Raw genomic sequence first — 25,723 nt, 5'->3', positions numbered from 1 at the left:
ACGTGTCACAAGATAAACAATATATCAAATAGATAGACAGATGGATGGGATAGTTTTGCTGTGAATCGTACATTTATAACAACATATTAATGTATTTGATCATAAATGCGCTAATAATGGCGTATTTAAAATATCGGTAGATCCACGCTATTTGCGGCAATGGCAGAAAATGCCAGTAATGAGAGTACCACGAGTAATTAAGACACCCATAGAAATGTCTATTGTTGACACACGGATCGCTCCTCCCCCTCCAACCCCTCCGGCTGGTTTGACCTTGATATTCTCCTGCGATTTTGGATGAACATTTGCAATAAAAGTGACTATTGTAATTATCAGATGTTGAGTTAGGTAAAGTCCATCCATCCATCCATTTTCTATACCGTTTCTCCTCATTAGGGTCGCGGGGGCATGTTGGAGCCTATCCCAGCTGACTTCGGGCGACAGGCGGGGTACACCCTGTACTGCTCGTCAGCCAATCGCAGGGCACATATAGACAAACAACCATTCACACTCAATTTAGAGTCACCAATTAACCTAACGTGCATGTTTTTGGAATGTGGGAGGAAACCGGACACACGGGGAGAACATGTAATGCTCAGGGGAGAATCGAACCCAGGTCTTCTCGATCGCCAGACTGTGACTGTGTGGCCAACATGGTAACCACTAGACCACCGTTCTAGTGGTATTGCTATTCACTACTAATGAATGATAATGAAAAATGATTGATAGAACAGATGGAATCAGATTCCCGGTCTAGCCTTTTAGCCTGGTCGTCTGTTGTGGGGTCGCCTCTGTCTCCACTGCTTCACGAGCTGTCAAGAGAATCCCAGTAACAATTTACGATCATATATTAACTTGATGTTCACCCCAATGCAGGTTTTGCGGCCGGATTTGAACAAAGTTGACTGTAGAAGCTAGTATTGCCGTAGCTCACAGAGCGCCACCATCTCGCATTGGCATATGCATGCTGTACATGTGATGCGTTATCACATGTATTTATGAATTATTGCCAACTTGGCTGCACGGTGGCCTAGTGGTAAGCATGTTGGCCACACAGTCAGGGGGTTCAAATCTATGTTTGGGCATCGCTGTGTGGAGTTTGCATGTTCTCTGGGTACTCCACATTCCAAAAATATGCATGTTAGGTTAATTGGAGACTCTAAAGTGTCATGAGGTATGAATATGAGTGTGAATGGTTGTTTGTCTATATGGTCGCTGGGATTGGCTACCGACCCAGCCCCCTACGACCTTAGTGAGGACAAGCAGCATAGAAAATGGATGGATGGATTATTATCAACTTAGGTTGGATGTCATTTTCAATTTGTAACATTTTGACAAAAAAAAGATGCAAATCACATACACACAAATATATATATGTATAATACACACACAGCAATACACACATACGTGTGTGTGCACAGGCCAAAGTACCATCAAAATGATGAATCCCTTGAAACACAAAGAAGTTCAGCTTGTTGCTTGAAAACCTCCTATAGTTGGGAAATTATACTTAATGAAAATTATAGCTTTGTTGTACATTTTATTACACAGGCAGTGAGCGAGCCAAGGTTCAATTTGAAAGTCGCATGCATTTTGTGCAATCGCACAGTCAAGTCCATTAAAAATAATTGGTCACCACAAAATAGCTATAACCAAAAGTTTTGGGGAGTCCAAGTCGAACTTTTTTTCTATTTTTTTATAAATGAGTTGCGGAACATAACATCCCACTTTATACAGAAAATAACTTCTGGAAATGAGCCATGCAACAATGAACATGAGCTCCAAAACGACATTATGAACTCGCTGAATTGGCCCATTACAGTTCAGGGACTGACGTGCTATCCCTGAGATGTCTAAATATCAAATTGGTTCATATATATGTCCATGGCCTCATGTCACAGTGGATATGATGGAATGATGTTATAGATCCCTTCTAGTCGGCAGATCTCCGTGACAAATTATGTGCCCATGAGGCATCACACGTCCGACTGTGGGCAATGAAGTAGAGTGGATCTGCTCATTGGTTATATAATATGTCTTGTGTACAATAAGCCTTCGCAAACAAGTTAGACTGAGGACTTATTTTTCCCATCCTTACTTTATTATAGTATTAATATTTGGTAAATCTAACACATGCGCCATGCAATGTCCATAACATTTTGTATGTATTTTTATTTTTTTAAAGGACATTTCAGAACAAATCTTATTCTCCCAAAGTAGGTAATAAGTTATAAATATGTGACAGTATAGCATATGATTTACAATGTACGAAGCAACGATTTGATATCAGTGTAAGATGGCGGCATGATGTGTGGTAACATAGATGCGGCTTGGAGAAACTCCTTCTCCGACAGCTAGCGGCCAGTGGAGCAGCGAAGTACCACCGCTAGCTGCGTTAGAAGACAGAAAAGTGGTTTTAGCGCTAGCCTGATGACAAAAAGCAGCCAGTTGGGGTGGGTTGGGCATCTATTCCCAATGCCTTCTGGTTGCTGATCTAGCGAGCATCCACCTGTTAGAACTGGAGGAGGTCGCCAGATTTAGAGAGGTTTCGGCATCACTGACCCTGTAACCCAACCTGACAAGCAGGGGGGATAAAATGCATCCTTGCTTAGCTTACCTGCATGTGAAGTCCTGATAATATTCATGTGAGATCCTGTTCTTGAATGATGCCCGTCAAACACCAAATATGAAACAAAAGTAGTGTTGAAAACAAAGTTCAAGCAGCAGTCACATTGTGCAGACGGAGACCAGAACCATGAGAAAGTCTTGTTTCGGTCAACTAAACACAGCAATCATTGGACTTGCTGCTGTCCAACTAAAGAAAGCCAGGATTTCCTAATGTATGAGAATGGAGAGTTCTCAACAGATTGATATGCAACAGGGGATTGTCCATTCTTTAGGAATGAGCTGACCAGAAAAGAAGTGGGACAAATGTGTAGTGGAGACAATTTTCTGATCTCAAGGGCCAGTTGCAGTAGACAGATAAAACATAAATATAGCGAGCAGTCTATTGGTCCATGACCCTGATGTATGGCGAAGTAACTCTGTATTTTTAAGTACTTACAAATACTTGGAAGTATTTATTTCTGAACTATAATTCTTATAAGAAATGAGCATGGAGTTTTATTTAAAATTCAATATGTGCGCCAGCATTCGCCACAAGTTTCTCAAGACGCCTGGGAGCAGCATTAACTGATTTCACAAGGAACTCTTGTGGATGGAAGACTTCTCGTATTTTCCCTTCAAGTTCTTCCACAGTTGTTGGTTTGGTAGAATAGACTTGCTCCTTTAACCAACCCCAAAGAAAAAAGTCACAGGGTGTTAAGTCAGGACTTCTGGCCACTCATGTGGACCACGACGACCCATCCATCTCCCAGGGAAATGGCCGTTGAGCCATTCATGAACAACAATAGCAAAATGTGGAGGAGCGCCATCTTGCATGAAAATTAAATCTTCAATATTCTCCCAATTACTGATAACTGGCCAGATTTCATCCATCAGCATGGTGAGGTACCTTTCAGCTTTCATGGTTCGCAAAAAATGAAGTGACCCCCAATCCTGTCCGAAGTCATTCGACACCATACCGCTACCTTGGCCCGCTACCTTTTTTCAGAGGTAATACGAGGATCTTCTCAACAAACAAAGAACAACATAGATTTAATTCCCATACATCATGAAACATACACAAAAAAGAGAAAAATTGTACAAAATATAAATAAATTAAAAGTATTTTAAAGCACAGAGTTACTTTTCAATCACCCTGTATGTATATATATATATATATTGTGTGTATATATATATACTCGTACAGGTACAGGTAAATATAGGTACACGTTTTAGACAAGTATCCGTTAATATAATTTATACTGGTATTTTTGCCGAGTACGGGCACGAAACGAGTACACCTCGTCATTATCCGTACTTGTGCTGAAGGAAAATCCTCATTGGGTAACTACTTATGTGTTCACTCTTCATGCTCTGTGATTGGCCAGTCACACACAGCGACTGCCCCTCCCTTAGACAGACTTCCTGCAAGCTGCAGCCAGAGAGGAGGCGTGTCTCAGTCCCGTACGCGGTGCAATTGGCAAGACAAGAGTTTAAAACGTCTCGTGTCACGTTGGTCACTGCCTCCACTCCAGACGGGGTTTTTTCCTCAGATCGCCTCTCTTTCGGTTCGTATCTAAAGTTACTTTGTAAACTTGTTTCGTAATGTATGTGGTGCATTTGACAAGACAGAGCTCGTGTTTTTTTGTTTTTTTTTTCATCTGCTTGCTTCTAATTTGTCTGGTTAAAATAAAGTCAGTTGGAAAACTTTGCTCGTAGTACTGAACGCCGTGCTTTTGAGAAAACTACAGTGAACAAGGCTGACGGATTATTCCCCCGTTTGCCATCACTGGATGTTTGCATGAATCACCAACTTCACACAGATCATTAACAAAGAATTAAATAATAAAGTCTTACCGATCACTTACACACATACTCATATAAATGGATAATAAACAATAAATGTAGCAACTTCTGATCAATCCATGTCAATTTCAGATACGGATACAAGTCATTTAGATAGGTGAACAGATACAGATAGTGGTGTACTTGCTCATCCCTAGTCATTACTGCCTAGTGACCAGAATACTACATACCATTGTATTTCAATTAAATTAATACAATTCTGAAAAACCACAATATAGGGAGCGATAATCGAACCACGATATTGCGAGGGACGACTGTATACCACTTGTAATCACATTGAAGTAAAATTACACAGTAATTGCATTTAAGTAATATTACACAGTATGTGCGTTTTGATTGTTGTATGTACTTTAAACAAGAAATTGATTTTTGATGATGAGATCCAATGGCTTCCGAGTCAAAGTTCAGTTTTTTTTTAAGGTTCAACTGCACAACCAAAGATGTTTTTTAAGAAAAAGTAGCACAGATAAACTTGTCAGAAATTCCTTGCAATACATCCCTGCTTGCACTCTAAGCTGATGACATACAAAAAGTGTTCACTCCATCCTGCCATGGTTGAAAAGCATCTTAATAATCGAAACTTGAGAGGAGAAATTGATGTAATGGTCTGCTTGGGAGCTACATTATAATGTTGCATATAATGTAACAAACACGATTTCACTCAAAAATGTATGCTTTTATAAATGAAGTGTCAAAAATTGTCACTCCGTGCACTCTGTTTCCCCTTACTCACATCTCTGTGGATTTTACTGTTAAAGAGGAGTGTGCTGAACTAACACAATCTGTCAGGAGGCTGTGTGGTATTGATTTCAAGAGTGTGTGACAATGATAAGCGTTGACAGCTCACTGTGTAGACCAGAGCTGGGTCAGACCAAAGCCTACTCCAACTTCGACCTGGAAGGGTGTGGGGTTGGCAGATTCATATGCGTTCCCCCCATGTGCATGAATGCCCTTGTACATGAGCAATGAGGCTGCAGGGAGACGAGAGGTTAGACGGCCCCTGTCTTTAAAATTAGGATTGGACAATCAAAAAAACAGTATGAAACCTATGAAACCTAGTATATTTCATTCAGAAATGTAATAGTATCCTATTTACATGTACACTTACCAGTGTTTCCCACTGTCAATTATTCCATTTGATTTTCCTAATATTAGTCCACATTAATGTTGCACTAACTCATTGTGTATTCAAAACAAGCCTTCCACATGCTAACCACTTGTTTCAAATAGCCTTGGGTGTTTAGGCATGTGAGTCTGCCTGCCCTTGTCTCTGTCCCTCACAGGAGGAGGAGCTCCTCCCTCCCCTCACATAAGTGGTTTCCTATATTAATAAACATTTTTAGCATGAATAGTCAAACATTTTCTCTAGAAGCCATCTGTTCATGTTGCATTGATTTACCACCTTGCATGCAAGTTATTTAAGTGTACCTGTCATTATTTTAAAAAAACTGTCCTCGTCTGTTGTCCGTTTTAGAACAAGCAGCAGATTGACAGGGCCCTAAGCAGAATTTCATCTGAAGCTCCACCTAACACAGGGAAGTTGCTAGCAGTTCAGCGCCCAATGAAAACAATCTCATGGGGCACCCATGGGCAGCTGTGGTCACCACATCTTTAGGACCTAACTGCCATCAAATGCTATTTTCATACTATTTGACTTTAACCTGGAGTTTGATGCATGTTTTAGAGGAATACGGATACGTTCAATACATTATTTTTAGTGCACAACAACAAATCAACAGAATAAAAAGCTTGTGTCCAAGGTTGGGATTGGACTGTCACCCTCTACCTTAAAAGGCAGCAGCTGTACCATTACACCCCCAGGGATTGACTGACAGGAGTAAAAAACAAACAAACTGGTGTTTCACATAAATTCACTACATTATAAAACTATATGGGATATATAAAAGTATCTCTCAGGATGCAGTAAAATTTTGTACTACAATCTACAGCTAATAGTAGAATGTTTTGTCCTCCCTCACGAGTTAGCTTGGTATGCAGCATTGCTATGTTTAAAGCGTCGTCTGTCTCTTGTGTCACTTCAGAGATGAAGTAGCCTGTCCACAAGCAGTGTTCAAAGTGACGTAAACAAAGCTAACAATGTCGGCGTGTACGTCTATGTATGGCAATTGCATGTCAGACTGGCATGAACATATCAAGTGACAAACGTCGTAGTGATGATTCGATGATCGGCTGCCATGCGTAATCGATCCACATTATGTTTGCAATACAGGAATTTTCCCAATGCTAACGTTGAGTTATCTCCTATTATTGCTTATCATGACTACTATATAAGGTAATACAGGTATAAAGGTGACTATAGGGGTGTTATTTTGTGTTTACAGAGCTCTAATAATGTTAAAAAATGGTCATAAATAAGTCATTTGTTCTATGGTCTAATTCCGAAAATATTCCATGTTTTAATATTGAATCCTACTTCGCGAAAATTCACTTTTCACGGTTGGGTCTGGAACCAATTAACCGCAATACATGAAGGATGACTATAGATGGTTCTTGATACTGTTCCAATCCAGTCCTGTAGGTGGTGGTACTGTATCTCTACCACTATATCTGGAATCAGAGTTTGCAGAAAAATGTTTTTTTGTTGTTGTTTTTTTTTATGTGGATCCTCAGTTTTTGTGTAATCCTGCTTAAAACACACACAAACCGACAGCAAATATAGGAACATTAACAAGTACAAACATTACCTCTTTTGCTGATGTAATAACCCCGGCTCTCAAGCAGACCTCAGTAAACAGTTTTAATGGGTTTTGAGAAATATGGTGAGCTTTTAAATTATAGGAAATAATGACAAACATACAGCTGAGCAGACATTAATTGCTTTTGACTTCAGTGAGTGCTTTTGACTTCAGGCTTATTGTGGTCATTGCTGTAATATTGTAATAGCAAAAATTGCTGTCAGACTTTGTGTTGATGTAACAGTAAATCTTCTTGTTAACCTTACCTAATAGTGCTGCCGTACTCAGAATGCAAGGCCATGAACTGATCTAAACACAAGCGAATAAAACAATGGCTTCTTACTGCAGAATGTACAGTACAAATAATGAAGCAACAACATGTCAGAATTATCAACTATTATTGCATCATAATATAATAATTAATATTTTGCTTGAATCCAGACATTCATGTTGATTCAATACCAGAGTCGTGGATTAAAAAAGTTAGTTTAACTGCCCACACAAGATTTTTTGCGGGATATTTCTCAAACGGAGCGCTTTAGTTGCCTTGTATTTATTATGGACTTTTATGGAGTAGTTGATGTCATATAAATAAATGAGAAGAAAACCTCCGAGCCCAGGCAGCTCAGTGCAAGGCCCTCAGTGAGTAATCTTTGGACATGTGCTATCCAAGGCTCGAACTAATGAGCTGCACTGAATGAGAGCTTTCATCCAATCCACTTGAAACACTGTACACAGTGTTTCGCCTGTTGGAGTCACACAGCATGACTGACTCCATAATGATCTCCAAATGTGTTTTGTGTGATTGCTGACCTGCAGACTCGACTTTAGCCCCCTCCCATCCTACCAGTTCAGGAATATAAAAAGTAATTAGAATTTTTCTGCCGTACAGATTCCATTTTCACAGATCTTTTATACTTGGGGAAAAACAAACATTTTTATTACAGGCTTTGTTTTCATAAATCCCATTAGCGACACAAGTACAAGTGATTTATTTATTAAGAAATAACTACAATTGCATTACTTAGTTTTAGAATCTACTTAGCCCTCAGATATCAGGAAGTATAAGGTTTTACTCTGAACAAGCACTGATGGCGAAGGATTACAATTTCACGGTAAAACATTCCAAGGAAAGAAAAGAAGTTAAACGGCTGTGTATTATCAAGGACAAACAGGCCTTTTCGGCTTTGCAGCAATGTCTTTCAGATAATCCAATGGTTTTTAGCTGGTTTAGCATCAAGACGTGAAGTAAAGGGATTTTCTCAACCAAGAGAACACTTAATCCTAACGTATCAAGAGCACCAAATTTGGAGATGAAGGCGAGTCACTGCACTGCAAGGACTTTTGGTGTGATGCTATTCTTAGCGCTGCAGCAACAGGTTGTGAACATGAATTGAAATGAAAGCAGACATCACAGCATGTGAGCAGCTTTGAAAGTCAGATTGATTGATTCATTGTGTCTTTACTAAAGTAAAAATTCTCCACAACTTAAACTGAAGAAGCTTTTATTGCCAGAACATGAACTAAATGTTGGTATCCACAGCTCACATTTTGTATGAAAACATAAACAATTGTGTTCATCTGCATCTTGTAATTCGTTCATTCATTTTCTGTGCTGATTAATCCTCATTAGGATCGCTGGGGTCCGCTGCAGCCTGTCAGGCAGGGTACACCCTGGACTGGTCGCCAGCCAATCACAGACATCTTGAAGTGTGGGTTAGAAATGTGAAATATGTAAACCCCCGATATAGAGGACATTGGTTTTAAGAGTGTGTTTTTGTTTTGTATTGTATTAGAATGTTGGTGGTATTGGAAATACAGTGGAACCTTGGTTAGCGTATGCCCGGGTTAACATGTTTTTCGTTTAACGTAAAAAATGTGCCTCGGTTTGCGTAAATTTTTTGGTTAGCATATCATGTGTTATGTGTTATTAATACACTGCCTGAGTCCAGCTGTGTTCTTAATGTATTTATTTATCACAAAACATCCTTGTTAACAGCCTATTAGCTTGCTAATACATGGAAATAGTAACCCGGAAGTCAGCTCGTCTATGATGTCATCAGCGGTTGACTCTGTATGTCTTTGCTAACTAAAACAGTTACGTCAGAAACCTCTGCTTTTCTTTTGACAACGGCTATAAAATAACCCACAGTGGCGCCAAAGAAAGTTGCAAGTGGCAGCATTTTGATGAAGAAGGTGAGAAACACTATTTAATTCAAGAATAACTCAAAGTGGAACACAAAGGTGGTGTCTGAGCGGATCTCACAGCAGCATCGCCTTCTTGGTCAACAATTATGTCTTCAATCAAGGTAAAGGTAACGTTAAATGTTCATTTATCCCTTGCATTTGTTATTTATATGTATTTGGAAGTGTTTTCTGTATGTAAAACTATGAATTAACTATTAATTGGATTTATATTATTTCTTGTGGGAAAAATTGAGTATGTTTCAGTTAGGGTCCAACTTTCTGGAACAGATTAATGATGCTAATCAAGGTTCCATTGTACTAAAACATGCAAATACCCTATCATTTCCCCATGATGGGACACCGGAAATGTAAAATGTCAATGCTTGACAATTCCGCATTCAGCATTACAAGACTTTTTGAATGATTTTTAATTTTTAATTAGCAGGTTAATTGGAAACTCTAAATTGTCCATAGGTATGAATGTGAATGTGAATGGTTGATTGTCTTTATGTGCCCTGCGATTGGCCGGCGACCAGTCCAGGGTGTACACTGCCAAGGTCCGCTGTGATAGGCTCCAGTATACCCCAGCGACCCTAGTGAGGACAAGTGGCATAGAAAATGAATGAACATACATTAATAACATAATTGCAATTATAATTAAACAACATGATTCAAATGAAAACACGAGTACAAATACATGCTTGAAAGTTGCAGGGGAGTATTCAGTGAAGCAGCGGATTTTAATTTTACCCCCATCGTTTCGGCGCCCCCTTTAGCGCAGCACCCCCATGGGCCTCATATAATACATACCCGCTTTTTGCGACACTGTATACAGGGGGTCCTCGGTTTATGCCCTTCTGTGTTACAAAATTTCATGGTAATGAATGTGCTCCCATAAATTAAATTAAAACTTTTAAACACTAGACTTGCTCAGCGATATATTTAGACACTATATGTGCTCAATATTGGCCACTCTTGTCTTAATTGCTCGACTGTCACGGCCATCAAAAAGATGGTAGAGATGTAATGTCTACCTGGATGTTACTAAGATGACAAGAAGTTGGTTCATCATCAATCTCTTGATTGCAAAAACAAAAGAGGCTACTGTTGGCTGCAACCACGCCTAAACAACATCATCAAACTCAAGTGTCCTCTCTGCACCCAGCTGTCGTCCTGGGTCCTCCACCCACACCCACACACATACACAGTCAAGACTCCTGTCATGTTCAGCGCTTCACAGAGTGTCAGAAATCACAACATTCTATAATAACACTCCATATAACTGCCGGACCACTACACTCTCGTTGAGCATGTGAAAGGATCTTCTATGAAAGCAACAGTAATAACTAAGCAGCATAGTGGGTATTTGGCCTCCATTTTTTTTAAATTACTGTTTCATTTAATTCTTGTATTTAGTGTTTTCCATCTATCCATTTTCTATGCCGCTTATCCTCATTAGGGTCGTGGGGGCATGCTGGAGCCTATCCTATTGGGCGAGAGGTATTTAGTTTGTATTTGGACTGGTATTTAGTGCTTTTATTGCTGTATTTTATGTCCTTCATGTGTTCTGGGTACAGTGTGAGTGACTTAAGTGTTATTTTAGGTGTGAGTTCCAACTTAGACTAAAATTTGACTTACAATGCAAAGTAGGAATGGAACTCGTCCACAATTATTTTTACGATACAGGTTTAGATGACAGTGGCCTAGTGGTTAACATGTTGGCCACACAGTCAGGAGATCGGAAAGATCTGGGTTCGAATCTCCATTTGTGCATCTCTGTCTGGAGTTTCCATGTTTTTCCCGTGTGTGCGTAGGTTTCATTAAAAAACATGCATGTTAGGTTAATTGCCAACTCTAAATTGTCTATAGGTATGAATGTGAGTGTGAATGGCTGTCTATATGTGCCCTGGGATTGGCTGGTGACCAGTCCAGGGTGTACCCCGCCTCTCGCCCTAAGTCAGCTAAGACAGGCTCCAGCATACCCCCGACCCTAATGAGGATAAGCGGCATAGAAGATGAATGCATAGAATTTTTGATGCCTTATGACATAAAGCATGCTGTTGCTCATGCTATACTGTCGACCCAAGCATTATGTGATGAAATCCACTGCATCCCTGCAGGTAAAGTGTATTACATCAAATAAGTGCACTGGAAAAAATGTCAGCAGAAGAATGTAAGTAGAATGAAGACCTTGTTTGTGAACTTTCTATAGTCTCTGCACAGAGAGGAGCTCATATCAGTTTCTATTTGAAAATAAAAATGCATATTTTGTTCTGGGGAGACTGAGCGAATGAATATTCACAAAGACGCAAAGCCATATTATCCAAGAAATAGCTGTGCAGTATCAGTGTGTTTCCCACCTGACAGTACAGGATTGTTTTGGTTCTTTACACAAGAATTTTCTATTGCTTATATTTATGCATACCAGGAAGTAAAAGAAGAGAAGTATTAGTCGCAACAGTTAAAGGTTAAACATTTTAAAAGTTTCAATGTAGGACAGGCGTCCATCCATCCATCCATGTTCTATGCCGCTTGTCCTCACTAGAGTCGCAGGTGTATGATGGAGCCCAGCTGACTTTGGGCGAGAGGCAGGGTATACCCTGGACGGGTCGCCAGCCAATCGCAGGGCACACCACACTCACATTCATAACTATGGGCAATTTAGACTCACTCTAAATAGGAGTGTATGCAGGGTATTTCATTTCCAGTGCAAAACCATCAGTTCAAACAAAACTAAGTAAGTATGTTCAAGTAATAGTTATTTTATTATCAGATTTCTTATTCTTGACTTTATCTTCATCTGTGTGCAGCAGGATGCACATTCTTTGGAAGCGCAAAGGGGGAAAATCGAAAAATCCCTTTCAATATTTACATAGAAGATATAGTAGGAATGGTGATCATAAGTTTCCCCCTGTTGTTTAATATAACACAGATGGATGCCAACTGCAATTGGTGAGATATTTCTCCATTTTCTGTGACTCGTCTCTTTGATTCCTTGCAGAGGAAAACAGGTCAGTTGACAACACACTAAGTCCTGCACTATACAGTATCTCTGAGCATTGAACACATAGTCAGTGGACTTCGAATCATCCCCGAATTTGTCCTCTCCAAGCTCCATATGTTTCTTGCCATCTGCCAGTGGATTACCAGCTTCCTCAGAGGCAGGAAACGGGAGGTAATGCTGGGCTAACCACCTCATCCACATGTACAACCACAGCAGGATGAAGTCCTCTCAACACTTCTTTTTTCTCAACACCAACAATTGCAAGCTCCTGATGTTTGTATGCCTTGGCCTCATCAAAGATGGCAGTGAGTCTGCAAATTGAAAGCTTGTGCCTAAGCACAGCGAACAAAACCAGGACCTGAACCTGTGGAGACTGTAATGGTATTCAGGAGACTCAATTACTGCCAATCACACTGTCCAACAGCTTCAAGTCTACCATGGAGACTTTCAATTTCCTTTGCAATCTCTCAGGACCCAATGGAAGAGATTTACACCCCAAAAAAGGCCAGAAGAGGGTGTATGTTCTGCCTACTGCAGAAGCACAGTCTGCCACAGGAACTGTTGGTACAGTTCCACACAGCAGTCATGAATCAGCGCTGTGTCACAGTACGATTTGGTGTTGCAAATCAGAACAGTAAGGACTGAAGGTGCTTACTACTAAGAAATACCCCACTGTTGAGGACTTGTACACTGCAAGAGCTCCAGGTCCCAATATTTCCCAACTAGCCATGAACTAAATGGTGATCAACACATAACTTGCTTTGGATGAGTTCGAGGACCTAATAATTGCCAATTAGTGTGTCTTCTTATTGCCGGGTTGAACCAGCAATAAATCCAGCTGCAAAATCCAAAGTCCAAAGCTCTTGATGGGTATAAGGTGTTAAAGCAAAGCTGTTCTGTACGAACGGACCTGATATTAGCTAAATAATAACTACATAAGTGCAATTCTGGAGACACTGAGCTTCACTATGTGTACACGCCGCTGTCTTGCATAAGTATAGGTCTTCTGGTAAACACGTCATTTTGAATTCCTTATTAACACAAATGAGGCTGATTTTGTATCAAAATAGGCTATTTATAACAAAAACATAGACATTCTGTGTAAATAAGTATGCTCAGCAGCAGCTGTGGGCACTCCCATGTAGTCAGATGGGTACAATATTGATCACATGACATTTTAATATGCCTTGACAGCATGGCCAAATCGTATCGTTGAATAGTCTAAGACACGCCAGTATACACGATAACAGATCACTTGTACTAAATACATTCAGCTAAATATTCTAATCACCTTTAAGTATTGTTACATTTTGTTTAAGTTTCAAGTGGTCTGCGAAACAAAGCAGGCAGTGGGACACATGAGCAGCTCAGCAGAGAACTACCCCCTGGTGCTCTCAGGTGATCCGCTATGTGGATCTGTTTACCAGGCGAGCAGCTGCTACGGAAGGTTTTGGCCCTTTTTAAAAGTCCAGGGCTATGGTTACAGAACCGGGAAGTTGACGCCGTGGTGAAGAAAAGGGCCAGCTTTGGCGCCAGGAGGTGCTCTTCAACTCCTGCTGTGAGTTCACACAGAGGTCCCCCACAGCTGTGGCTCTCAAGGGAATGTACACTGGTGGTGAGGAGAGGGTCACACTGCAACTTGATCATATCACAAAAAAACCAAGGGATACTTTTGTCTTCATTTCTTTACATTTGTACACCAATTTGCTTCAAAATAGAAATATAATCTCCTTAAATTTCCCTCATTGGTAACGTTAGGCATACCTTCAAGTGTAATGGCATCCGATGCAGGATTTCTGTCCACTTTGGACTGACATTATGCAAAATGTAGTCTAACCAGGGGTGTATTTAGTCATTTGGGGGCCCAAGGCAAACCCAGTCATTGGGGCCCTCCACATCCTTCTTTTTAAAAATATTTTATATTTTTACCGAACGTGAGTATGTAATTTAGGCCACTATTTTTCCTGCTTTTGAAATCTGTTACAGTTATCTGTCATCTTAAGTTGCTAGATACATAGCTATGTCAATATACCTTCCCAAAAATGATTTGATATATTCATGTTTATCATCTTCTAAGAAGTGTGAATATGAGAAAATTCTCCCATTTCCTGAGCTCGATAAGAGTCCTTAAAATCCTCCCGGGGGGGGGGTATTATTACCTAACAAGTGAATCATCTCAAAGCTTTTACTGTAACTGAACTGAAGAACATTAAGCGACATTTAACATAGTTTACTGCTTTAATACTCACATATTTGTGCTGGAAAAACGTCACTAAGGTTCATCTGTGAAACTACTGCATCCTCAGCTGACACTGACAGCATGTCGACGTTTGTTGTGACAGTGAAAGAGGTTGACACCTTCGGTCGTTTTGATAAAAACTGCTTTCCACTTGCCTTCTCTTCTCCGCTCTACTGGGGTAACTCCGCGCCAACAAGTTTGCTTTGCTCTCGTCTTCCGGAATCAATCTGCACATGCGCAGTAACATGGAAGAGTCCATTGCATGAGAAGGGAGGGGCAAAGATAGAAACGCTTTTGAGAGATAGCGTATGTTGAAGTTTTAAGCACATGAATAAAGACTAAAACAGCAGTATGTACTTTGAATTGAATAAAAATGAGATGTTTGAAGGCCCCTGCAAGTCACGGGGCCACAGGCAATTGCCTGTTTGCACAATGGTAAGTCCACCCCTGAGTCTAACGTAATATATATTGTTATTGTAGTCTGCAGTTACGTAAAACAGGCCATGTCCCTACGGATATGAATATTTTAAAAATACATATTTTTCTATGCATTTTGGTCTCTTATCCACACGCAAACATAGGTTTTTGTCCTTCAGCATTTGTGTGTGAACGAGTAAAACTGAGCTTTTTTGGCTTGTGTCATCAGCAAGGTATGACATTATCTCATGTTTTTAATACTTACTGAACAACAGAACATGAAGCTATTGACTTACGGGTGTTGTTTCATTTTGTGCACCGGAAGATGCGCATACACACTTTTTTCCATCCACAATCCTTATGGGAGACATGAATACACATCTTTCCCTTTTCTGTGCATGCTAGATCGTGAAAAACTGCTACCACGACGCAGCTAATAATGCAAGTAAAAGGGATTCACCTATTTCGTCAAGTCTTCTAAAAAAAACTTCCAACGTTTTATCATTTTATATACATGCTGTGACCATGAGGTAACAGTATTTTGCTGTATTTTGGTCATTTTAAGTGTTACAGGAACTTCTTTCCTGGGAGCATTGATTTCACAGAGCCCATAGCAACGAACACTACTTGCATCAACAACAACTATAAAGAATGGGTTCTGTGTTTGCTATCACTAATCATGGCAGACTTTGTGAGAGCCAACGCCAATGAGAGTGAATTATCAGAGCAGATGGGGGGCCAAGAGATTAAGGACCAGCATGACTTGATGGTGTAAATGTGGAGCTTGCCAAGCCATGTAGACAGAAATTGAGTGTTTCTACTGCACTGAGTGACCCACAATGTGACCACTGATTGGCTTAGTGTATCTTGTGAGTAGGACACTGCTCCAAGAGACTGCATGACAAAAAATAATTGTTGTGCAGTGTTAAAACTTTTTTCCACCTACCCAAAATCAACTTGAAAAGTCGCCCCAGGCCAACTGGACCAGACCGACAACTGTCCATCGAGTTAGTCACCATGATATCGATTGTCATACACGGAGAACATGCTTGATATCACAGTCATATCGGTCATTCTCCTGAAAGGAGTACCAAAAGTGTGACATGGCAAGCAAAAATTAAAGTTTTTATTTTTTAACTAATTTGCATATTACAATAAAGTATCACATGCTCTGTTTCAGTCTATGAAGAAAAACTTGCAAAGCTAGAAATGCAAGGGCTTCATGACGATGAAGCCCTTGCATTTCTACTTGTAGACAGCGTCTCAGTGCTCAAAAGTTTTTTAGATTATTGTGTAATACACATTTTGAACTGTAACCATGGCAATATTACAAAAATCATCAAAGAGTGTCTGGTGCTAAGAACCAGGATTCAACCTGGAAGCCAATTCACTGAAGGTCTGTGATAAAGTACACAGTATTTGTACATTACAATAACTTTAAACATGTTCTGTCTCACAAATATACATTTTACACTTGTCAGAATACAATTTGTCAAGCCTTTCTCCCCAATAGACATTGTAAAGTATCTTCAGTTGAAGACGACAGATTACATTTTCCATTTTTGGGCTGAAAAAAAAATTACCCTTCTGTTTATGCTAAATACACTCCTGAAACCTTCTTGGATTAGCTGAGAAATTGCTTTGACACAATGATGAATACAAGCTGTGACGCACTGCTGTAGATTGAACTACCCATCAGCATATAATGTGCTTAAAATACACTTCCACAGCAGTCAAATGTAACACACACTAATGCAATGCTAGAAATCCCTAAAAAACATATGATGCATTTAGTCATAGTGGTATTTTTGTGACATATTGGAAATATCAAGCTGCCACAGTCCTACTTTCTTGTCCCTGTATTGATGATACTCCAGCTTCGTTGACTTAAGATTATGTTAAGCACACCTAAGTTGTGCAAATCTTTATACCCAGACACGGGACACTGTATTACTGCATTTCCCATTTTATTTAATTGGATTTGTTTCAAGTAAAGTCTGCAGTTGAGACTGAGTTTCTTCTTCTTTCTGCTGTGTTGCTTCACTGGCAGCGCTGCTTGTTTTCGCCTCACTTGCCCAAAAATGCCAAGCAGATTTCCGTCTCTAGTCTGCAGTGTATTTCACTACAGAGCATTGTAGAACTCTGTTGTCAGTATTAGAGACAGCCACGGTTATTTGACAAAGAGCAGCTTAAAACCTTTTTTTTTTCAGAGGTAATCTGAAAAAGACTGTATTCTTCCAACGAGAAAATACACTTCCATGCAGAGGAAGTGGTGTCCTTCAATGGCTGAATATGAAAAGGCGTTATTATATGCAATAACCCAATTGAACACATTTGAGTGATTTACACTTTTTGTGTCAACCCTTAGCACATATTTGCAACACTGAATGGAAGATTCTGAGATGAATCAGATGAGACAGCCAAATAATAAACAGTCTCGCACCGCTCAGCTGAATAATCACCGTAGAGGTGTGTCTAATACCCCTTTCAAACCAAAGTCCAGCATGGGTTTTAACCGCATTGATTTGAGGTTTAAAAGGGTCAACCCTCATTGTCCTCCTCGGGTTCACAGCGCAACTCACGAAGTGCCGTAGACATGGGTCAGACAAGGGTCACTTTCAATGTGAATTGCACCACCCAGGATGCTTAATAAGCTCATTGGCTGCCAATGAGGGCTCATGTTGGCGATCGACCATAAACAAGTGGCAGTGTATGCTAGAGGGATATATTCCAAAATACCTGGAAATCCTGTATGGTTTTTGTCAACTGCGGTTCGAATTTCGCGACTTCACTCAACCATATATTTTATATTTTTTAAAACTATACATTGCAGGCCAAAAGTTTGGACACACACAACACAACTGATGGTCCCAACCCCATTACTAAGGCAAGAAATTCCACTCAGTAAGGCACACCTGTGAAGTGAATACCATTTCAGGTGACCACCTCATGAAGCTCATTGAGAGAACACCAAGGGGTTGCAACGCTATCAAAAAAGCAAATTGTGGCTTCTTTTTACATACATATTAGTTTTTGTTAGGTACATAATTCCACATATTCATTCATAGTTTTGAGAATCTACAATGTAAATAGCCATGACAATAAAGAAAACACATTGAATGAGAAGGTGTGTTCAAACTTAGCCTGTACTGCATGAATGAATAAATCTTGCTGTTTTGTGTTTGAATATGACCTATTATTAGTCAAAACATATGCATATTTAAGCTACATTGGCCTCAATTAAGCATTTTCAAGCATTACTATCTAGCAATACTATCTACAACCCAAGACACTAATTCAGATAGGCTTCTCTGCAGTCACTCAACATGTTTTATTATGCCTAAAAGATGATTTCTTTGATCATTTTTAATGGTGCAATTTTTTTTTTTAAATCTCTGGAATGAAATAATGATAGAAATAATATCGCTTCTGCGTTAGAAAAATTGGCCTGTAAGAAAATAACTCTCTTTTCAAGTCTTACCGGACAAATGTAGTACCTTTTTGAAGTTCTATTGCAGAATGAAAACCAGGACATTTTCATCACTTTCTAAAAAAAAAAAAATAATAATAATAATAACCTGTCCTCGAAAAACAGGACATGTAATCATCTTACATTATCATCATCATTATCATCATTACATTTGTGGTGAGCACCATTAATGAATGATAATGTACGGTGATCGATGAATGGATGGAATTTGTAGCCAGGCACATCACCACATCACACAACTACGGTGGTTCAAGGACGGCCAACCAAAGTGCAAAATTTCAAATCAGTGAAGCATAAAGACATAAACATGTAAACATTGTGGGCTTTCTAACAGTGGTACATGTATGCTGCACATTTTACTTGTATTATCAGATATTTATAAATGATTACCGACTTGTGGTGAACGAGATGTGTTTTCTGAGGAAAAAATAATTTAAATATTTTGGGAGGAAAAACACATTTTTTGGAGCAAAAATCTGCGAATTTGCGGGGCCTTGACTGCTGAACCACAAATGTTCAGGGATGCACTTGAATGCCACATCTTGTTGGCTTGATATGGAAAAGTATCTTTCAATTTCCAGCCTGGACGTTCATTCTTATGCACTTCACGTAGGTCGTTACCTGGTTCCTGTCTGACTAACCATGACTTTGTTCCTGTGTTCAGATTGACCGACTTAGCCCAAAATTGTATATTTTGCCTGTGAAAGTACAGTGCTTCGAATTTTGCGGCTTCACTGTATCACGATTTTTGCAAAATATGTTCACGTAATTCATCTTTACTCAGATTTCAGTATGGTTGCTTAATTCAGAAAACTCCAGGCAAAAGTGAGTCTACAAGAACATTGTGTGTTATCTTCCCTACCTACTGGTACCTTACATTTTTGTTTTCAATTTAAAATGCAAACAAAGAATGGCCCAATAGTGTTCTAAATCAAACCTCTCACAGCAATCCAAAATAATTACTTAAAGATCTATAAGGCTTCCATTTCGGTATTCCCTGAGCTTTGTTCAAAGAAGGATCCAACACCAGATCCTTAGATAAAGTAGAACTGTTGTACATGTGTATCTAACTTTTCAATCACCCTGTCTATTCTTGTCCCCACCAGTTAGAATGTTCCAGTAACATGATACTGTATAAATATTTGTCCGACATAGCTGCAGGCGCATTCAGCTGATGCTGTGGCTTCAGCTCCGCTACAATAGCCCCTTATCCCAACCAAGAAACCCAACACTCCCATGGCTGGTCATTATTGATGGCTGAGTAAGTGTTACTGTTAGAAACCAATTACTCGGCCATTAATGTTAGATGAGCTGCTCTACAAGTACAGCTTGATGCTTATCAACTTTCCCCCTCTTATGTTACTTCTTCCTCTCACTCCACTTGCAGACCTTCACCCACTCTGGGTTTCTGGGTTTCAGTCTGCAATAAGTAGGAGGTGAGGGTGACAGCTGGCCGTCTGAGCGCTATATCGGGGGAAACTTATCTCATTTCAAGAGGTAAAGAAGAGGTGACTCATGTGTCCCCTCGGTAACATTGGTTAATCAAGAGAACCAGTAAAGACAAGACGCTGGCAGTACGATACAAAATGTGTTTCCAAGTCCATAAAAGAACATTGAAAGGAGATACAAACACCTCTTTTCTTTTGGTTCCATCCTTGTGATGTGCCAGACAGGTGGCTTGTTTGTGTAGAGCAGGGAGACACTCACAGTTTGGGTCAACACCTTTCACATCTCCATCAGTAGGATCTGCTAAGAGACTGCATTCACTCCTCAGCAGGGTTCCATGTTAGGTTGTTTTGGTGTTTTTCTACACAAAGTTGGAACAGGGGATTGCATTGGCATATGTTTCAAGTTGCCTGAGGTTTCAGGCTGAGGTTGTATTTTTGAAAAGCATGAAAGTCAGTAGGCACAAGCGGCCCAAATGAGCTTTAGGGTGGCTGGGCTTTCCATTAGTGATAGGGTGAGAAGCTCCGTCATCCGGGAGTAACTCAGAGTAGAGGTGCTGCTCCTCCGCATTGAGAGGAGCAAGATGAGGTGGCTTGGGATACATCCAGGACGCCTCCCTGGTGAGGTGTTTAGGGCACGTCCGACAAGTAGGAGGCCTCGGGGAAGACCAAGTATACGTGGGAGGACTACGTCTCTCAACTGGTCTGAGAACGCCTCGGGATCCTCTGGGAATAGTTGGATGAAGTCGCCGGGGAGAGGGAAGTCTGGGCTTCTCTGCATAGGCCGCTGCCCCCGCCACCCGATTCTGGGTAAGCGGAACAAGAAGGCTGGACGAATGAAAGTCTGTATATGATATCCAGTCGTACTTCACTTTTCGTATGCCCCGGTTTTCGTACGATTCGGGTTTCAGTGAAAATGATTTCCAAAAACAAAGAAGTCATAGCAAAACACAAAAGGTGGTGTCTCTTTGGCTCTCCCTGAGTTAAAAGTGATGTTAAATATTTATTGATCCATTGTATTCATCATTTATTTGTATTTCACGTTGTTGTCTGCATCTATAATTATTCTTGGTAAAATGTGTGTTTTATGTTAATATTTTTGGGTGTATGGAATGGATTAATTGGAGATACATTATTTTTTTATGGGGAAAATGTGTTCAGTTTTCGAATGGATTAATAATGAAAACTGAGGTTCCACGTTGCAATCCAATCCAAAAGGCCAATACGCTAAATATCTTTAAATGGTCCATTCTTTGCCAAATTAATCTACAGTTAATTCTGGAAAGTGATTTGAAATGTATTTTTAATAAACAATATAGTGGACCCTTGCACTTTATAACAGTTTAACAGTTGAACCACTCAACCTAACATTTCAAGACAAATACCAAACAGTACATTTTCGTTAATTTGGAGTGGTCCATCCTCATATGTGTCTGTACTGAATTGTGTGTGTGGGCTTTATGATGTGAAAGTGTGATCTTAACAGTGCAACCTGACATAAAAGCTAACCCGACATAAAAACAACGGGAAATCAGACAGATGATTTCCCCGACTGCATGACACCTCACAGCTGACAGGTCAATCAGAGCATAGATCGCATAAAACTGACAACTGACTGAAAACTAAAGAGCTCAAAGATGAGAATTTGACAAACCGATAATGGTGTGATTTTTAGCTCGTAAAATATTTTATGATTCGATATTGATATTTGAGCATAAGGCATAACGATAGACTAATGCACAAAAATTAAAAACCAAAGAAAAGTAACAATCCTAATTACATTTAAAAATATATAATATAGGCTACATATTGTAAATATTAATAATAATATAATTGACATTATATAATATACACAATATACATATTATGTAATACTAGACTTCTTACCACCTTAATGTTCTGTTCTGACCAGATGATCAAATCCAATGATATTTGGTTTCACTGTCACAGCAGAACTATATTGATTTATCATTACTTTAAACAGGGCGTGGTTGCAGATTGAAAAAAAGAACGAAAAAAGTTCAGTGTTCCTTCCAGTGTTTTGACAGTTCACATTTTGAACCAAACTCCAAATTTGTTCTTGTCCTTTGGCCAAAAGTCATATCCTTGCTTTTGTTGTAGTTTTTGTAGTTACGACTTGCGCTGAGCTTCCTCACCTGTAAATCAATGTGTGTTTTGCACACAGTTTAATTGTTTACCTTGAAATGAGCGCAGTGGGGTTTTTTTATGTGGTGCTACTGAAGGCAGACGTCAGCAGCTTTGTAGAAGAGCATGTCCTTAAGAATATGATAAAAGGGAAGCAGGCTTTTCCTCCTCAAGAGGGATGTTTTCCGTTGCACATCCTGTTTGATTAGTGAGACGAGTGCCTCTTTCCTCTCAACACCACCGCATGACGATGCTTAGCACATTTACAGAAAACTGTTCCAGGTTGAACAGCATGTTGTGGAAATGCTCTCCATTGCAGTAAAGTGGAAAGTGTTTCTATAATTTATCACGCTTCTTCAGCACGCACTCTATCATGAAACTGTCATGAGTCAAGGCTTGTATTGAATATGTCTTGCCTCAACGCTTTTGATTTATTGTACACTTTAGTTTGTTTGTATTATCACCTGGTGCGTTACATATTCCAAAAAATACCTCAGCCTTCAGTAAAATTGTTGCACAATGAATTGTGGCTTTGACTACAGAGGATCTTTGAAAAGGCACTAAGCTGTCGGATCCATCTTTTCTCTTCTAAAATCCGTCTGGTGGCAGTTAAGGAGGAGATGCATTATCTGAGCGTCCAGCGAAAGTGGGGGGAGAGTTGCTGGCTGAAGTTTATGGAGATTTATGGCTCCTTCCCCCGGTCCTTAATTGCCTCCTCCTCTGTGGGTAGTCCTGGGAGGCCCGTGGTGAGCCGTAACCAGCACCAGGGCTCCTGCAGGTGGGCTCACCAAACTGCTGTTTACTCAGACTTGTTATGGAGACAAATGGACAACTGGACTTGTTATGGAGGACCACAAAACCACAGGACATGTACAGACGAGGAAGAGCGAGCACAGAGACATCTGCTCACTGAAAGGATCCAGGACTTCAACTTGGCCTTCAGAGACAAAAAAGCATTGGAACTAAAAAAGCATGGGAACTAATACTGGTTCCAATTCAATATTTATCATTTTGAATGACTGAAATAAAAGAATGACAGAAAGACTCATTGAAAGTTGGAAGAGTCGTTTTTCCCAGTCCAAGAACAAACAACATTTAAGTATCATTGCAACAGTGCAATAATGCACAGACAACATAACAGTGACTGATAAACGATGCAATGCATGTTTTTAGGTTTTTAAACAGGAAATCATACAAACTAAGAGTGCAAATATTTGACATTAGAGTCACCGTTCCCAGAAATAAGTTTAATACCTTTTAGCATTTGAGCCAGGAAGAAATAGAAAACATACTTTTCATATTTGGCTGAATTTGGACAAAAAGTACGAGGAGAAGCTGTTTTTCTTGAAAGAAGGGAGACTAATGGGGTTTCTGAATGCTTAGCCATTGAATGTTAAAGGTTTTCACCGTAGATGTCTCAATTGATTTAAAGGGGAGGTTGAATCAATAAGATTGTTCCACATCAACGATTTGCTTCAGACACACAACAGACAGCATACTGCTATGGTTAGGTTATTTATATTTGTGTAAATGTTTCATCTTATTGTCCATCATACTGTACATAGCATTGAACAAACTATAATCTGTTACTCTATTAATTAACAAGTCAGGAGGATGGTTGGGTACCGTCTCATCAGTGGTTCCCAAACTTCACGTATACCCCTTCAGACATATGACTGGAAGTCATGTACCCGCTACTCCTGCATACTTAAAAAGCATAAACCACTCAATGAAACATCTTTGATATATTATTTATACATCCATCCATTTTCTGAGTATGCTGGAGCCTATCCCAGCTGAGAGGCTGGGTACACCCAGGACTGGTCGCCAACCAATCGCAGGGCACATATCGACAAACAATCATCTCAATCTGCGTCACACATGGCATGTTCAAGGACCGCGGAACAAAGTGGCCGCACACCCAAAGACGCATTATTCATGAAAGCATAAATTTTGTTAAACATGCAAAAATGGGGGCTTTCTAACATAGTCACTGCATGCATTCAACAAACAAATGACAAGCTCATACAGCTCCGAAAACTCACTAATTAGCCACAGCACTATAAATATAAATATAATATAAATAATAATATAAATAATCTCGAAAAATCTTCAAGATTAAACACTTTCAATACTCAACACCATCATCAAACTTATTTGTTCATCTAACACACACACAACAATGAACAACTTCATGCCGTCACTTTTCTTCTGCACTGTACTGCTTACAGGCTGTGGCTGTTCACATGCGGCGTTCGAGCACATTACGTAAATCTCAGTGTTCAGCACTAATGTAGTCAAGCCGTTTTTAATTTTTTTTTCGAGTACTCCCTACGGCAATCTGCGTACCGCTACAGGTATGCGTACCCCACTTTGGGAACCTAGGGTCTACATATTATCCAATACCGGTGCCATATCTGTACTTTTGAAAACGGTGAAAATGGTGCCTGATGAACTGGTGCTTAAAAAAAGCAAAACATGCAAATTTTGCGCACAAAACACTGCCTTTTTATTTTGTGAGATGCAAGTTGAACAGAATAGTCATTTAAATACTTCAATAATGTAAATAAAATGGCAAATATTTAAAACTCAACAAAATGAAATAACATCCACAACAAATTGTGCAAAAAAAAAGGGACATTTTATCGTACTTTAAGTGCCTACATTCCACAAAATTGGAGCATGGTGGCGCCTTTAGCTACTTACTTTTTCAGTACTGTTAGGTTATGAAACCGATATATTCAGTCTAATAGCTCAGTGCATTTTCAGTTTAATAGCTTCTCCTAGAAGCCCTTCTTGACACACATACTCACATAGCACAATCAGAGTTGCGCAACATGTACATATGACTGATGGAAAAATACTGGGAGAGGCAGTCACACAAAAGATGCACTGTTCTCACTCTCTCACACACCTCATGGATGATAGTCCAACGCTGTCACCAAATATTTTGCTCCAATTTTTTGATACAATTTGAAAACCTTTTAAATGGTGTGACCATAGACTACTTTTCCGATAGCAACGCACTCCAAAGACAAAGAAAGAAAGGCTAAGGAAAAGCAATAGCCTTTACAGTCCGGTTACTACCGTTTACGTCAGCACTGATGCCATTTCAATACCCAATTTCAGCACAGTCCCGAGTCAGGGGACTTCTATTTTGCTGTGCAAAAAAATAGCAGCAAATGCTTTGGATTAAGAATTTGAGTTTGAAGTGCAACTTACGTCTGACTGGCTGTTTGCTTGTAGAGCCGCAAATAATAATAATGCTAATGATCTTGAGGGACAAACAAATGTTATGGAGACTGTTCGTCTATTTGAGGGTGTTCAGCATCAGAATTTGGTCTCCATTAAGCTGATTAGCGTAGTGCTCCAGGTATGTTGGCAACAGCCCTGCTTTATAATTCATGAATGACTGTTAAGTGCAAGTGAACCAATACCTAATTTATGATAATAAAAAAAACACTACGTATAATGACCAGAGATTTATAAATAAACTAATCACCTGGCACAATCTAATGAGATCCCATACAAGGTCTGTATAAGTCATCGTGTATCAGGTGTGCCCAGTGTGTAATATGATCCTCACAGAGCTAGTAACGTCCACTGGTGATCGGTGGGCGGTGCTTTAAA

Source organism: Dunckerocampus dactyliophorus, chromosome 17 (genome assembly GCF_027744805.1).
Source record: "Dunckerocampus dactyliophorus isolate RoL2022-P2 chromosome 17, RoL_Ddac_1.1, whole genome shotgun sequence".
NCBI classification, from domain to species: Eukaryota; Metazoa; Chordata; class Actinopteri; order Syngnathiformes; family Syngnathidae; genus Dunckerocampus; species Dunckerocampus dactyliophorus.
This window is presented reverse-complemented; position numbering follows the sequence as displayed.